Source organism: Gorilla gorilla, chromosome 6, assembly GCF_029281585.2.
Source record: "Gorilla gorilla gorilla isolate KB3781 chromosome 6, NHGRI_mGorGor1-v2.1_pri, whole genome shotgun sequence".
Lineage (NCBI taxonomy): Eukaryota > Metazoa > Chordata > Mammalia > Primates > Hominidae > Gorilla > Gorilla gorilla.
In genome coordinates this window covers 17,945,773-17,962,127 of record NC_073230.2, presented here as the reverse complement: position 1 = coordinate 17,962,127, position 16,355 = coordinate 17,945,773, and the positions used below count along the sequence as shown (strand labels likewise).

At 38.0% G+C, this 16,355-nt stretch overlaps 1 long non-coding RNA gene across 3 annotated transcripts in view; it reads left to right on the top strand.

Moving 5' to 3' along the window:
* The window catches only part of LOC129523768 (uncharacterized), a 230,615-nt gene that overhangs the window by 103,481 nt on the left and 110,779 nt on the right, over positions 1–16,355 (top strand). The window contains exon 4 of one of the 3 annotated variants that reach the window (XR_010134600.1): positions 10,917–11,026. The exons of 1 other annotated variant lie outside the window; for it this stretch is intronic. This is a non-coding gene — a long non-coding RNA (uncharacterized lncRNA). Of the gene's footprint in view, positions 1–9,013; positions 9,112–10,916; positions 11,027–16,355 lie in introns of those variants that run through there. One more of the 3 variants, XR_008667375.2, reaches the window with a different exon arrangement.

Sequence of the window (16,355 nt, the reverse complement as noted above, 5' to 3'; positions counted from 1 at the left end):
GTGGTTGAACTACTTTACATTCCCACCAACAGTGTAAAAGTGTTCCTATTTCTCCACAGCCTCACTAGCATCTATTGTTTCCTGACTTTTTAATAATTGCCATTCTGACTGGCATGAGATGGTATCTCATTGTGGTTTTGATTTGCATTTCTGTGATGGCTAGTGATGATGAGCATTTTTTCATGTGTCTGTTGGCTGCATAAATGTCTTCTTTTGAGAAGTGTCTGTTCATATCCTTTGTCTACTTTTTGATGGGATTGCTTTTTTTTTCTTGTAAATATGTTTAAGTTCCTTGTAAATTCTTGATATCAGACGTTTGTCAGATGGGTAGATTGCAAAAATTTTCTCCCATTCTGTAGGTTGCCTGTTCACTCTGTTTAATTAGATTCCTTTTGTCAGTTTTGGCTTTTGTTGCAATTGCTTTTGGCATTTTTGTCATGAAGTCTTTGCTCATGCCTATGTCCTGAATGGTATTGCCTAGCTTTTCTTCCAGGGTTTTTATGGTTTTGCGTTTTACATTTAAGTCTTTAATCCATCTTGAGTTAATTTTTGTATAAGGTATAAGGAAGGGGTCCAGTTTCAGTTTTCTGCATAGGGCTAGCCAACTTTCCCAGCAAGATTTACTGAATAGGAGATCCTTGCCCCATTGCTTGTTTTTGTCAGATGCATCAAAGATCAGATGGTTGTAAATGTGTGGTGTTATTTTTGAGGCCTCTGTTCTGTTCCATTGGTCTATATATCTGTTTTGGTACCAGTACCATGCTGTTTTGGTTACTGTAGCCTTGTAGTATAGTTTGAAGTCAGGTAGCATGATGCCTCCAACTTTGTTCTTTTTGCTTAGGATTGTCTTGGCTATACGGGATCTTCTTTGATTCCATATGAAATTTAAAATAGTTTTTTCTAATATGTGAAGAATGTCAATGGTAGTTTGGTGGGAATAGCATTGAATCTATAGATTGCTTTGTGTGGTATGACCATTTGCACAATATTGATTCTTCCTGTCCATGAGGATGGAATGTTTTTCCATTTGTTTGTGTCCTCTCTTATTTCGTTGAGGAGTAGTTTGTAGTTTTCCTTGAAGAGGTCATTCACATCTCTTGTTAGCTGTATTCCTAGGTATTTTATTCTCTTTGTAGTGACTGTGAATGGGAGTTTATTCATGATTTGGCTCTCTGCTTGCCTTTTGTTGGCATAAAGGAATGCTTGTGATTTTTGCACATTGATTTTGTATCTTGAGACTTTGCTGAAGTTGCTTATCAGTTTGAGAAGTTTCTGGGCTGAGATGATAGGGTTTTCTAAATATAAAATCATATCTTCTGCAAACGGAGACAACTTGACTTCCTCTCTTTCTATTTAAATATCCTTTATTTCTTTCTCTTGCCTGATTGCCCTGGCCAGAACTTCCAATACTATGTTGAATAGGAGTGGTAAGAGAGGGCATCCTTGTCTTGTGGTGGTTTTCAATGGGAATGCTTCCAGCTTTTGCCCATTCAATATGTTATTGGCTATGGGTTTGTCATAAATAGCTCTCATTATTTTGAGATATGTTCCATTAATACATGGTTCATTGAGAGTTTTTAACATGAAGTTGTTCAATTTTATCAAAGGCCTTTTCTCCATCTATTGAGATCATCATGTAGTTTTTGTCATTGGTTCTGTTCATGTGATGGATTACATTTATTGATTTTATGTATGTTGAACCAGCCTTGCATCCCAGGGAGGAAGCTGACTTGATTGTGGTGGATAAATTTTTTGATGTGTTGCTGGATTCGGTTTGCCAGTGTTTTATTGAGGATTTTCACATCGGTGTTCATCAGGAATATCATCTGATTGGCTACCGTGCCTGGCCTGGAGTTTTCTTTTTTTGTTGTATCTCCTCCTGGTTTTGGTATCAGGATGATGCTGGCTTCATAAAATGAGTTAGGGAAGGGTCCCTCCTTTCAGTTGTTTGGAGTAGTTTCAGAAGGAATGGTACCAGCTCCTCTCTGTATTTCTGGTACAATTTACCTGTGAATCTGTCTGGTCCTGGGCTTTTTTGGTTGGTAGGCTATTAATTACAGTCTCAATTTCAGAAGTTGTTATTGGTCTATTCAAGGATTCAACTTGTTGGTTTAGTCTTGGTAGGGTGTATGTGTCCAGGAATTTATTCATTTCTTCTAGATATTCTAGTTTATTTTCGTAGAGGTAATTACAATATTCTCTGATGGTAGTTTGTATTTCTGTGGGGTCAGTGGTGACAGTCCTTTTATCATTTTTTATGGTGTCTATTTAATTCTTTTCTCTCTCCTTTATTAGTCTAGCTAGTGGTCTATTTTGTTAATTTTTTCAAAAAACCACCTCCTGGATTCATTGATTTTTTGGAGGGTTTTTTATGTCCCTGTCTCCTTCAATTCTTCTCTGACCTTAGCTATTTCTTGTCTTCTGCTAGCTTTTGGATTACTTTGCTCTTGCTTATCTAGCTCTTTTAATTCTGATGTTAGGGTGTTTATTTGAGATCTTTCTAGCTTTCCGATGTGGGCATTTAGTGCTATAAATTTCTCTCTTAACACTGCTTTAGCTGCATCCCAGAGATTCTTGTATGTTGTCTCTTTGTTCTCACTGGTTTCAAAGAACTTCTTGATTTCTGCCTTAATTTCATTATTTAGCGAGGAGTCATTGAAGAGCAGGTTGTTGAATTTCCATGAAATCGTGTGGTGTTCAGTGAGTTTCTTAATCATGAATTCTAATTTGATTACACAGTGGTCTGACAGACTGTTTGCTATGATTTTAGCTCTTTTACATTTGCTGAGCTTTACTTCCAATTATGTGTTTAATTTTAAAATAAGTGCCAGGTGGCCATGAAAAGAATGTATATTCTCTGTTGGTTTGGGATAGAGAGTTCTGTAGACATCTACTTGGTCCACTTGATGAAGAGCTGACTTTAAGTCCTGAATATTTTCTGTCTCATTGACCTGTCTAATACTGTCTGAATTTTCTGTCTCATTGATCTGTCTAATACTGACAGTGGGGTGTTAAGGTCTATCACTATTATTATGTGGGAGTCTAAGTCTCTTTGTAGGTCTCTAAGAACTTGTTTTATGAATCTGGGTGCTCCTGTATTGGCTGCATATATATTCAGAATAGTTGGCTCTTCTTGTCAAATTGTTCCCTTTATCATCATGTAATGCCCTTCTTTCTGTTTTTTGATCTTTGTTTGTTTAAAGTTTGTTTTGTCAGAGACTAGTATTGCAACCCTTGCTTTTTTTTTGCTTTCCATTGGTTTGGTAAATTTTTCTCTATCCCTTTATTTTTAGCCTGTGTGTGTGTCTTTGCACATAAGATGGGTCTCCTGAATACAGTACACCAATGGGTCTTGATTCCTTACCCAATTTGTCAGTCTGTGTCTTTTAATTAGGGCATTTAGCCCATTTACATTTAAGGTTAGTATTGTTACGTGTGAATGTGATCCTGTTATCATGATGCTATTTGGTTATTTTGCATACTAGTTGATGCAGTTCCTTCATAGTGTCATTGGTCTTCATATTTTGGTGTGTTTTTGCAGTGGCTGGTACTGGTTTTTCCTTTCCATATTTCGTGCTTCTTTCAAGAGCTCTTTCAGGGCAGGCCTGGTGGTAATGAAATCCCTTGGCATTTGCTTGTCTGTAAAGGATTTTATTTCTCCTTCGCTTATGAAGCTGAATTTGGCTGGATACGGGATTGTGGGTTGAAAATTCTTTTCTTTAAGAATGTTGAATATTGGCCCCCAATCTCTTCTGGCTTATAGAGTTTCTGCTGAGAGGTCTGCTGTTAGCCTGATGGGCTTCCCTTTGTAGGTGACCTGGCCTTTATCTCTGGCTGCCCTTAACAGTTTTTCCTTCATTTTGACCTTGGAGAATCTGATGATTATATGTCTTGGGGTTGATCTTCTTGTGGAGCATCTGAATGGTGTTCTCTGTATTTCCCGAATTTGCATGTGGCCTGCCTTGCTAGGCTGGGGAAGTTCTCCTGGATAATATCCTGAAACGTGTTTTGCAGCTTGTTTCCATTCTCCCCGTCTCCTTCTGGTACTCCAGTTAATCGTAGGTTTGGTCTTTTTATGAAGTCCTATATTTGTTGGAGGGTTGGTTTATCCTTTTTCATTCTTTTTTCTCTATTCTTGTCTGCATGTCTTATTTCAGTAAGGTGGTCCTCAAACTCTGATATCCTTTCTTAGACTTGGTCGATTCGGCTGTTGATACTTGTGTATGCTTCACAAAGTTCTCGTGCTGTGTATTTCAGCTCCACCAGGTCGTTTATGTTGCTCTCTAAACTGGTTATTCTAGGGAGCTATTTCTCTAATCTTTTATCAAGATTCTTATTTTGTTTGCATTGGGTTATAACATGTTCCTTTAGCTCATTATAGCTTTTTATTACCCATCTTGTGAAGCCTACTTCTGTCAATTCATCCATCTGATCCTCTGACCAGTTCTGCACCCTTGATGGAGAGATGTTGCGATCATTTGGAGAAGAAGAGGGACTCTGGCCTTCGGGTTTTCAGCATTTTTTCATTGATTCTTTCTCATCTTAGTGAGTTTGTCTAGTTTTAGTCTTTGAGGCTGCTGACACTGGATGGGGTTTTTGTGGGGGCCTTTTTTTTTCTTATTGTTGGTGCTGTTGTTGTCACTTTGTGCATGTTTGTTTTTCTTTGAATAGTCAGGTCCCTCTTCTGTAGGACTGTTACAGTTTGCTGTTTCACTTCAGGGCCTATTCATCTGATTTGCTCCCATGCCTGGAGATGTCACTCAAGGAGGCTGGAGAGCAGCAAAGATGGATGCCTGCTCCTTCTTCTGCAACATCTGACCTCGAGGGCCACCAACCTGATGCCAATAGGATTGCTCCTGTATAGGTGTGACTACCCATGTTGGAGGGTCTTACCCAGTTTGGTGGCATGACGAACAGGACCCGTTTAATGAAGCACTTAGTCCATAGGTGGAGAGGGTGTGTTTTGCTGGGGGGAAACCCAGTCATCTGGGATACCTGGATTCCCCATAACTACCAGGGGGAGAGGCCAAGTCTGCTGGTCCACAGAGACTGCAGCCACCCTTCCCTCTAGGGGCTCAGGACCAGGGAGATCTGAATTCTGTCCCTGAGCCTCTGGCTGTAGTTAGCCTCTTCCCTGTAGAGATCCTGCAGGGAAGCCCCACCCACTGAGGAAGGATGGACAAGGGTTAGACCTGAAGAGGCACTCTGGCCACAGACTGCCATAGCTGGTGTGTTGGGCTGCGGGGACAAGTCTTGGGACCAAGCCATCCAGTCTCCCTGGCTCCAGCAGGGGAAAAGCACAGCCTAGAGCTATAGAAATGGGTGCTGCCTTTCCTCCGCCCAGGGAGCTTAGCCTGTTAGGCAGTTGTGAGTCCCAGTGCTGGCTGCTGCCCCTCCCACAAAGAGCTCAAATGGCTTAACAGGCAGCCACAGTTGGTGCTGGTTGCCCCTTTCCCTAGGAGTTCAGTAGGCTTAAGCAGATTTCAGCTGAGAGGCTGTAAGAACTTGTGCATTCTGGCGGGATGCTAGGCCCTGGTGGCGTGGATTATCTGATCCATGGGTTGCAGAGTTCCATGGGAAAAGCAGTTTACCTGGATGGGTAGTGCACTTGCTCACCAACTCCTTTGGCTGCGGGGAGGGAGTTTCCCTTCCCCGTGTGGCTCTCAGGTGGGCTGCCGCACCGCAGTGCTCTTCCTTTTCTCTGGTTCACGCCAGCCTTTAAGTCAGTTTTTTTTTTTTAATTTTATTATTATTATACTTTAAGTTTTAGGATACATGTGCACAACGTGCAGGTTTGTTACATATGTATACATGTGCCATGTTGGTGTGCTGCACCCATTAAGTCGTCATTTAGCATTAGGTATATCTCCTAATGCTATCTCTCCCCCCTCCCCTCACCCCACAACAGTCCCTGGTGTGTGATGTTCCCCTTCCTGTGTCCATGTGTTCTCATTGTTCAATTCCCACCTAGGAGTGAGAACATGCAGTGTTTGGTTTTTTGTCCTTGCCGTAGTTTGCTGAGAATGATGGTTTCCAGTTTCATCCATGTTCCTACAAAGGACATGAACTCATCATTTTTTATGGCTGCATAGTATTCCATGGTATATATGTGCCACATTTTCTTAATCCAGTCTATCATTGTTGGACATTTAGGTTGGTTCCAAGTCTTTGCTATTGTGAATAGTGCTGCTATAAACATATGTGTGCATGTGTCTTTATAGCAGCATGATTTATAATCCTTTGGGTATATACCCAGTAATGGGATGGCTGGGTGAAGTGGTATTTCTAGTTCTAGGTCCCTGAGGAATCGCCACACTGACTTCCACAATGGTTGAACTAGTTTACAGTCCCACCAACAGTGTAAAAGTGTTCCTATTTCTCCACATCCTCTCCAGCACCTGTTGTTTCCTGACTTTTTAATGATCGCCATTCTAACTGGTGTGAGATGCTATCTCATTGTGGTTTTGATTTGCATTTCTCTGATGGCCAGTGATGATGAGCATTTTTTCATGTGTCTGTTGGCTGCATAAATGTCTTCTTTTGAGAAGTGTCTGTTCATATCCTTTGCCCACTTTTTGATGGGGTTGTTTGTTTTTTTCTTGTAAATTTGTTTGAGTTCAGTGTAGCTTCTGGATATCAGCCCTTTGTCAGATGAGTAGATTGCAAAAATTTTCTCCCATTCCGTAGGTTGCCTGTTCACTCTGATGGTAGTTTCTTTTGCTGTGCAGAAGCTCTTTCGTTTAATTAGCTGCAGTAACCAAAACAGCATGGTACTGGTACCAAAACAGAGATATAGACCAATGGAACAGAACAGAGCCCTCAGAAATAATGCCGCATATCTACAACTATCTGATCTTTGACAAACCTGACAAAAACAAGCAATGGGGAAAGGATTCCCTATTTAATAAATGGTGCTGGGAAAACTGGCTAGCCGTATGTAGAAAGCTGAAACTGGATCCCTTCCTTACACCTTATACAAAAATTAATTCAAGGTGGATTAGAGACTTAAATGTTAGACCTAAAACAATAAAAACCCTAGAAGAAAACCTAGGCATTACCATTCAGGACATAGGCATGGGCAAGGACTTCATGTCTAAAACACCAAAAGCAATGGCAACAAAAGGCAAAATTGACAAATGGGGTCTAATTAGCCTTTAAGTCAGTTTTGATGATAGAACCTGGGTACCTTGGTTGATAGTGAAGGATTCATATGCTTATTATGGTTTTTTTTTAATGGAAGCCTCCAAATGCGGTTGCTTCTAGTCGGCCATCTTGGCCCTGTCCCATTCTTTATTTTAATCCAGGCCCCATCACTTACTAATGGTAGCATTGTACAAATTACTTAAAATTTCTATGCCTCTGATTCCCCGTATCAAAATGGCATGACGATAGCATGTACTGTATAGTGATATCATGATGAGTAAATGAGTTTGTATATGTAAAACTCTTAGAGCATTGCTGGGTAATACAATGTAGTAAGTGATTAGTAATCATCAATATCATTATGAATTGGTAAAGGAGAAGGATATAAGGACTGATCAAGATGACAACCATAGGTTATCCTAACTGATGGGGAAAATAGGTATTATGTGGGATGAGAGTAAAATAATCACTGAACAAATTTCTGACTTTCATTCCTGCCTTGTCAATGAGAGGCAAAGTTTAATCTTAAAATTATCAGTTGCTGGTCATCTTTAAGCTTTATAAACAATAATAATAATGAAAATTACTTTTTAGGCCATACGTGGTGGCTCATGCCTGTAATCCCAGGGCTTTGGTGGGTGGAAGAAGGAGGATCACTTGAGGCCAGGAGTTGAAGGCTGCAGTGAGCTATGATACAGCCTGGCTGAAAGAGCGAGACCCTGTCTCTACAACCAAAATTAAAAAAAAGAAAATGATTTTTAACAAACATTTACCAAAGGAAGTACTTGACAGTTATTCTGCTGCATCACTGATCCATTTTCTCTCCATCCACTATTACCATTGATTATGTGGAGGTTGCTATCAGATTAAGGTCTTATCTCCAACTTATTATGTAATTGAGGGAAATAAAGTTTGACCTGGGAAGAATGAAGACTTTAAGAAGGCACGGTATTGTTATTGGACAATAGCAAAGGGACAAGCCGTGCTGAGTTGTTTGCTTGAGATGAAACACTGCTCAGCACAGAGAGGTGTTCTGCTGTGGTACAAAAATGAATCTATACTCCAAAAATACTCCAGATTAATGGAGACTGTGGTAAAGCATACTGGACTGCACTGTAGTATTTATTGATTTATTCAAGTTTCTTGGAGATAATGTGTAAGAGATAGTGTATAAAAATATAAGAGAATCCATAAAAATATCAAGAGAATAATATCATCCTTTACATTTTTATCTTATGTATGAATCTGCAAGAAGTTACTAGGTAAGTATTAATGTCATATATTAGAATATCATGGTAGCTTTAAAATGAACCTCACAGGTTCTTGGAGAGATCTAAAATATCAGATGATAACTGAAGCAATAAGAAAATTGAGAGGGAAATGGTAAAACAGACAAATAAACAAATAAACAAAAAACCCAAATAGTAATGTCACTGAGGTAAACATTATCCAGACAGCAGTATGCTACATGATCGTTATATTCTACAAGGAGACTCAACCTGGACTGAACTTCGACTCAATCATTAATGTGGCCCAGCTGGCCCAGTTAATTCTCATTTGTAATTGAAAGCCAATCATTAATTCAAGGCTTTATAAAGATAATAGAAGAATTATTTGAAGATGATAACCCTTTATTGTGGAAGAAGAATTGTATAGCTTATATGATTAACCTGAATACCTACACATTTTCAGTTTCGAGCTAAGCATAGGATGTCTTTGGGTATATTTTAAGATTTCTTTGCTAATTCCTTTTTTAAAGCAGTTTTTATATTGAGAATAAAATATACATATATAAGTTATCATCTTTATTATTTTTAAGTGTACAGTTCAGTGGTAATAAATACATTTATATTATTTTTCCCCCCATCAGGTCTCCTCATCAGGTCTCCTCCTCCCTCTCCTTCCTGGCCTCTGGTAACCACCAATCTACTCTCTATATTCATGACATCTATTTTTTTAAGCTCCCACATGTGAGTGAGAACAAGTGATGCTTTTCTCTATGTGCTTGACTTATTTCACTTAACATAATAGCCTCCAGTTCCATCCATGTTGTTGCAAATGACAGGATTTCATTCTTTTTATGGCCGAATAGTATTCCATTGTGTATATGTACTACATTTTCTTTATTCACTCATCTATTGTTGGGCACTTAGGTTGATTCCATTTTTTGGCTATTATAAATGCTTCTGCAATTAACAAGGGGGTGTAGATGTGTCTTTGATACATTAATTTTGTTTCTCTTGCATATATGCAATAGTGGAATTGCTGGATCATATGGTAGTTATATTTTTAGTTTTTTGAGGAACCTCCATAGCCCTATCCTTCTCCATAATGTTGTTTTCATTTTGTTACTTCACTTGGCAAATAAAAATTGTATATATTCATCTAGTACAATATGTTATTTTATGCTAATTCTTAAATTTATTTTTTCCTAATGTAAATACTTAAGGGTATGCATTTTCTTCAAATAATCACTTTCAGTTTATCCCACAAGATTTATATGCCGAATTTTAATTAATTAAAGTTACCTGTTACTTCACACTTGATGGCTCTGAGATTAGAGAATGCGATTTATGTAATTCTCATTTTTCAAAATTCATTAAGACTTGCTGCTACCTACTGAGATATAAAAACTGTTTTAATATCTCATTATTTAGAGAGTCAGAATTTTAGATAGGATTCATCCGTGTGATTCTTTTGTTCCATTGGCATCAGTGGATGGGCTGGTCTGGATGGCTTCACTCATATGTCTGGCGCTTTGACAAGGATGATTAGAAGACTGGACTCAGTTGGGACTGAGTCCTTCTTCTTCAACTTGGTGAACTGAGGGTGGGTAGACTTCTCATCTTGAGGCTTGGGAATCTAAAAGCAGATAAGCAGAACTGGCATGCTACTTTGTAAGTTAGCCTTGAAAGTCACATAGTGTTATTTCCATTGTATTCTACTGGTCAAAGCAGTTACAACCACTCCCAGATTCAAGAGGATGTGACATAGAATTCACATATCCATGGGATATATGTCAAGTTATTTGTAGGTGTTATATTAAAGTGTATATTCTCTTCACCCCACCCCAGGATCTAGTTGATATGCAGTCTTGGGGCCTTATTGTATGAGCTCCAAGTAAAGAAACATCTTCCATTTTTTTTTTTATCAGAAACAAGAACCCTATGATACAAAAACATTAAATTTTTCCTTGGGTGTAACAGCTTGCAAGTTCACCCTTTTTATACCCATTTATTTCAAAGAAGTTACATCTACTGCCTTCTGCTATTTATGGCAGGGCTTAGAAACTGAGAATCCATTTCTTGAGACCATTAGTTTGAGAGACTTTGGCTTCTCTAGGAAAATATACCAGCCAGTCCTTCAGAGAATATCTGAAAAGTCAACTAGGAGCTTCCTGAACTAGTTGAGCAGTTCTCCTGCTTGTAAATGTCCAATTTAAATAGAGTTTAATCAAGGACAGCAGACCCTGATAAAAGACCATTTCCAGGTGTGCAGATGGTGTGCTGCCAAAGGCAATCAAGGAAATTAATTATGAGAATGATGAGCAGACTTTGACGGGGTCTGAGATTGTGTGCACTGATGGACAAATTGTTGTTCAATACAAATGAGGAAAAATAGGCTGCTTCTCTGGAATAGGGCAAGGGCTTCCTAAAATGGGAGCTGAGAAATTTCCATGTGGTAGCAATTGGTTAAGAACCAATAGGGTTTGTAGTTAAATTTTCCCCTTTCAGCTCCAACAATGTTGGGCCTCTACCTGTTTTTATTTGCAGCCCCAATATGAAAGATACTTTTTTGATACAATAATTATTATACAACTTGGATTTGATGAGAAGACTATATGCAGGAAGTAATGCAATTAACCTAGACACAAGCCAGTGACCAATTTCCAGGTGAGTTGAAAAATTAGTATAAAAGATTGTTCTTCAGCAAGTCATACTACATTAAAACAAAAGCATTAACAATAAAAATCTGTATAGTGAAAAATGTAGTAAGCTCTAGTTGATATGACTTATTTCAATAAATAATGTATACAATTAAATGCTAATATAAAAATGTTTTAGCTGTCTTTTGAAAAATTTTTTCTTTATTTGTCAAATACTTATTGAATTCTTATGTGTGAGGCCCTGTTATAGAATTCAGGAATATAACTTTGTGTGGATCAGAAAAAATTTCCCCTTTCAGAGGTACATTGTAATGAGAAGAGACATAGTAAACAAATAAACACATGCTATATTAGTTAGTAATAACTACTATGGAGGAAAATGAAGCAGAATAATAAAAGAAGGATCGTTTGGAAGTATGTGAGTGCGTGTGTGGGGGAAGTTTTAGATACACTTGTCTCCTAAAAATTTTCTAATAAAGTGACATTGGATTAGACCTAATGCTGAAAGAAGAAAGGAAAAGAGATTTAAAGATATGCACAATACTCCAGGCTAAGGAATTAGCAGGTATATATTCCCTAAAATAGAAACATGTTCAGTGCGTTCAAGCAACAGCTGGAGTACAGAGTAAGGGTGTTTGTTGTATTCTCTGTCAGACAGGGGGCCATTCATTCCGTGGTTGTCATGTGATTTTCACAGAAATTCTAAGCAATAGCAGTCTTATAGCAGTAACACTCTTTAAAGATTAAACATATACTTAAACATATACTTTATGTAGGTTGTAATTATTTCCTGTTAATTGATTTATCAATATTCATCTAGCATATAGCACTATGCTGAGTTTTAAGATTTTGTCTCTGTTCATAAAGAACTCACAATATAATTCCAAAGATAACTTTTTTGGTTTGCTCCTTATTTCTTCAAACCACTATCCCATTTCTTTTCTAAAATGATTCACTTGGAGTACGTGTGTGTGTGTGTGTGTGTGTGTGTGTGTGTGTGTGTGTTTAAATGCCTGAAGGCTTTCCTTCTTTCTGTATCTTTATACACCTCTTGATGCTCCCCCAATTCTCCATGGCTTGCAAAGACTTGAGGATCTGCCTTAGTTTCATCTGAATAGGAAAGTCCCCAGTGGGTTTTATCAAGTACAATCTCCCCTGGTTTCCCCTCACTCCTTCCGTCCTTCCAACACACAATTAAAATTAGGGGCTAGGGAAGAGGACTTCTTTTTTCTAGCTACTGGTTTTACTTCTTTCAGATTTTTCTTCTGCCTCAGACCTGATCAAACTCTGGAAGTCAGTTATCAGTTAGCATAATCTTTCATACAGTCTTTTTCCAATCCTTTATTTATATACTAAACTTTATACCCGCCTTCCTTTAGATTTGCATTTGGCACCCCAAATCAAAGTTTTGGAACACAAGTCCTATTCTTTCTCTAAAAATGTAGCTTTTAAGATTAAAAATCTTTGGCTTCCTAAATATTATTTCTTCCATAAATTTTATAAAGTCTACTTAGAAACTCAAAAGCTAACAAATTGGCTTCTGCTCTCAAGTTTTGGCTATACAGGCCGTTTGCTGAGAAAAAAAGCTTGGAATGCCTTGACTTCAAAGGCAGATTTTAATTGGGAATGAAGAACTTGTCTGTTAGCATACTTAAATCTTATTTCAGCATAAAGCAAATAAATAGTTGAGTTACATACATGGTATGGTTATGTGGTTAATGAGAACCATTTTCATAAGTGACAAATAGAATACCTCCATTTAGCAAACATTTCCCTCCAAACTGCCATCTCTGGCACTTCTGGATCCAAAGTTGGGACCATTAAAAAAATTCATTAACTTAGGCAACAAATGTATATTGGATTTCTTCTCTGTGTATATTACTAAAAGGGAAAAATAAAAATGACTATGAAGAGCTTCTACTGTAATATGAGAAATAAGGCATGTATACCAATGCCTGTGAGGTTCCTGACCACTGAAATAGTTTTGGCCCAAGAGAGATGATTGGATTAGGCAATTAGGATGGCTTGTCTTTGGTGCCCTGTCATTGCCAAACAGTTATCTCTTTTGAAATTTAGCTTATTTGACCTTTAATTTTTGTATTTATTTTGCCTCTTTGTTTTCAAATATCTAGTTGATACCAATATATAAATCTACATTTTCAGCCCTGATCTGTCACCTGAGTGACAGACGTATATAATCTTCTCTGGTTGGATGTCTTACAGGTGCCTCAAATGCAAAATTGAACTACTTCTCCCCACACCCACATCCCCAACCTTACACCTTTTCTTTCCACATATATCACTGAAGTCTGTCAATTTTATTGCCTGAATAGCTTTCATAATTTTATTCTCATATCTATTCACTGCTACTTCCTTAGACCAGCTCTGTAATTATCTTCCTTGAACTATGTAAATGGACTCTTGCAAATGTCTCTTAACTTGTTTCCCACTAAAAGTCATCCTCACATGACTTTTTATAGGATTTTCCTAGCTGATGCAATCTTCCCTAAAATTTTTCAGTGCCTTCCCCATTACTTTTAGGATTAAAAATAAAACATCTTAAGCTAATATAAAAGGCCCTTATTATCACACAAACGGTTTTCAAAAATAATGTATTTAGAACTTGTTGAGGTACAAATTCTAGAATCTAATTCTCAGAGATTCTGGTTTGTTGGTTCTGGGGTAAGGCCCAATAATTTTTATTTTTAACAAGGATGCAAGAGTATCCTGATGGAGTCTTTAGAGCATCCTTAGGAAAGCACTGCCTAAGATCGTAAGCTCTGTGGAGGAAGGGGCCATCTTCTTTTCTGGTTTTCTCTCAGAATATAGCACAGTGCCTAATCCGCAGTAGGCTCTTAATTCATGTCTACTGAATGAATGAATTAATCTGCACCTGTATTCCTTTTAAGACTCAGTTACAACTCTCTATCAGCTGTAATGGCTGAGGAAAACAAAACACGCAAGTCTGTTTCCCTTCACACATGTTTGCATATTGCACATGCTCCTAGGGTGCTTCATGCTTGAAAACAGATCACCGTCAAGAACTCTACCTAGGTTTTCTGATTCATTTGAACACAGCATAAAATTCAGGTCCCATGATAAAAGTCAAAGATTGTGTTTGCAATTAAACTCCTAGAAAACAAAAGAATCAATGAGACCATATCTTAAAAGACATTAATGTATGTGTTTTTATATGTTTCTGTTATATGTCTTGATATTTTTGTAAAATTTGCTGTTTTATCTCTTTAAAACAAGGGTATATGTAATTTGTATACAAAGACATGTCTTTTGGATTAAAAATATAGGTTTCCAAGATTACAAATCTGTGTGGCAAACTCTACCAGAGATCCAAATTTAGAAATCTGGAAAAAGTCTATAGTCTGTAGCTTATATACAAACATATCACCTTGATTTCTCACCCCTTAACATGGCATTGCAAGTCCCTCCATGATCTGGTACCTGTATTCTTTTATAGCCTTATATAATCAGGTCCCTCATTTGCTTAAAACCCTTAAATGGTTTCCACTGCTCTTAGGACAAAACCAAAGACTTAAAAAAACTGCCTGTAAAGACCTGAATCACCCCACTCCTCTCTTTGTACTTCTCTCCTTTTCTACTCTTCTCCTCTGCTTTTCTAGTCTTCAGTTATTTCAATATGCTATATTCCTTCTAACCCCAAGGCTGTTTAAAACACCACCTTCACCTTCGTACTCCTTTAACCTGAAGTCCCAGCTATTTTAAGATCTCAGCTCAAATTTTACTTTTTTCTTTTCTAAGAAATGCTTAGAATGATTTCCCTTCCTTTCTTTATTAAAGGTCAGTTCTCTTTGTATTGATTCTTGTGGCTCTATGTCTAAAAAGTTTATACCATTTGTTTTGATTATTTGATTGATATCTCTGTCCCTCACTGAACTGTAAGCTCCATAAGGATAGTGGTGGTCTGATTCACTCACAATAAAACCTTCAGTACCTAGCAGAGTACTTAGCATGTAATAAATCTTCAGTTGATGTTACCGACTTCAGCAGAATAAATAAAAATAATTGCTTGTAACATCCACCCTCCCCAAACTTTAAGCCATGTGGTTTAACAACCCTCTGGTTTTACACAAATTTCTTGTTTACTGAAACACAGTTCCATAAAATTTAAGATTCAGTTTAAGAATCAAATGAGCTTCTAGTGATTCTCTTACAACCTCCTAACCCATTTAAAAAAATATTCTATCACCAAGAACTGGTCAATTCTACTGTAATAACAAATCTTACCTCCACCCAACATCATTGCTTTGGCTCTAAGTCCAAATCATTACGATATTAGCAACAGGAAATAGAAGTCTTCTTTCTAGTCTTAACCATGCCTGTCCCTCCACCACTACCCATTTTTTACATGATGGTCAAAGTGAGTTTTTAAAGAGTGTACCACATCACTTATGATTCAATTGCTTCGCATTTCACGGATTATATCTAAGCTCTGTAACATAGTCTTAAAGCATTTGGCCCCATTCTGTGGGCCAAATAGAGAGATGTTGCGATCATTTGGAGAAGAAGAGGGACTCTGGCCTTTGGGTTTTCAGCATTTTTTTGTTGATTCTTTCTCATCTTAGTGAGTTTGTCTAGTTTCAGTCTTTGAGGCTGCTGACACTGGATGGGGTTTTTGTGGGGGCCTTTTTTTTTCTTATTGTTTATGCTGTTGTTGTCACTTTGTGCATGTTTGTTTTTCTTTGAATAGTCAGGTCCCTCTTCTGTAGGACTGTTACAGTTTGCTGTTTCACTTCAGGGCCTATTCATCTGATTTGCTCCCATGCCTGGAGATGTCACTCAAGGAGGCTGGAAAGCGGCAAAGATGGATGCCTGCTCCTTCTTCTGTGACATCTGACCTCAAGGGCCACCAACCTGATGCCATAGGATTGCTCCTGTATAGGGTGTGTGACTACCCATGTTGGAGGGTCTTACCCAATTGGGTGGCATGAGGAACAGCACCCATTTAACGAAGCGCTTTGTCCTTTGGTGGAGAGGGTGTGTTTTGCTGGGGGAAACCCACTCATCTGGGCTCAACAAGTACTGCTGTGCTCTAAACTCATAGACATTCTTTTAGTTCTCTGAAAGAGCGGTGCTTACTCTTGTCTCAGATAATCCACACATTGTTTCCTACTCTCTATCTGACCAATTCCAACTCATGTTTCAGATCTCAGTTCAGATGTCATTTTCTCAGAGAATTTTCCATGACAGCTTCTATCTAAATTAAGTCTTTTTTGTTATTCTTTCCCATAGTACTCCTTTACATTTCTTTGTGGCACTTATCAAGCTTTAGTGTTGTGAGGGCGTGCGT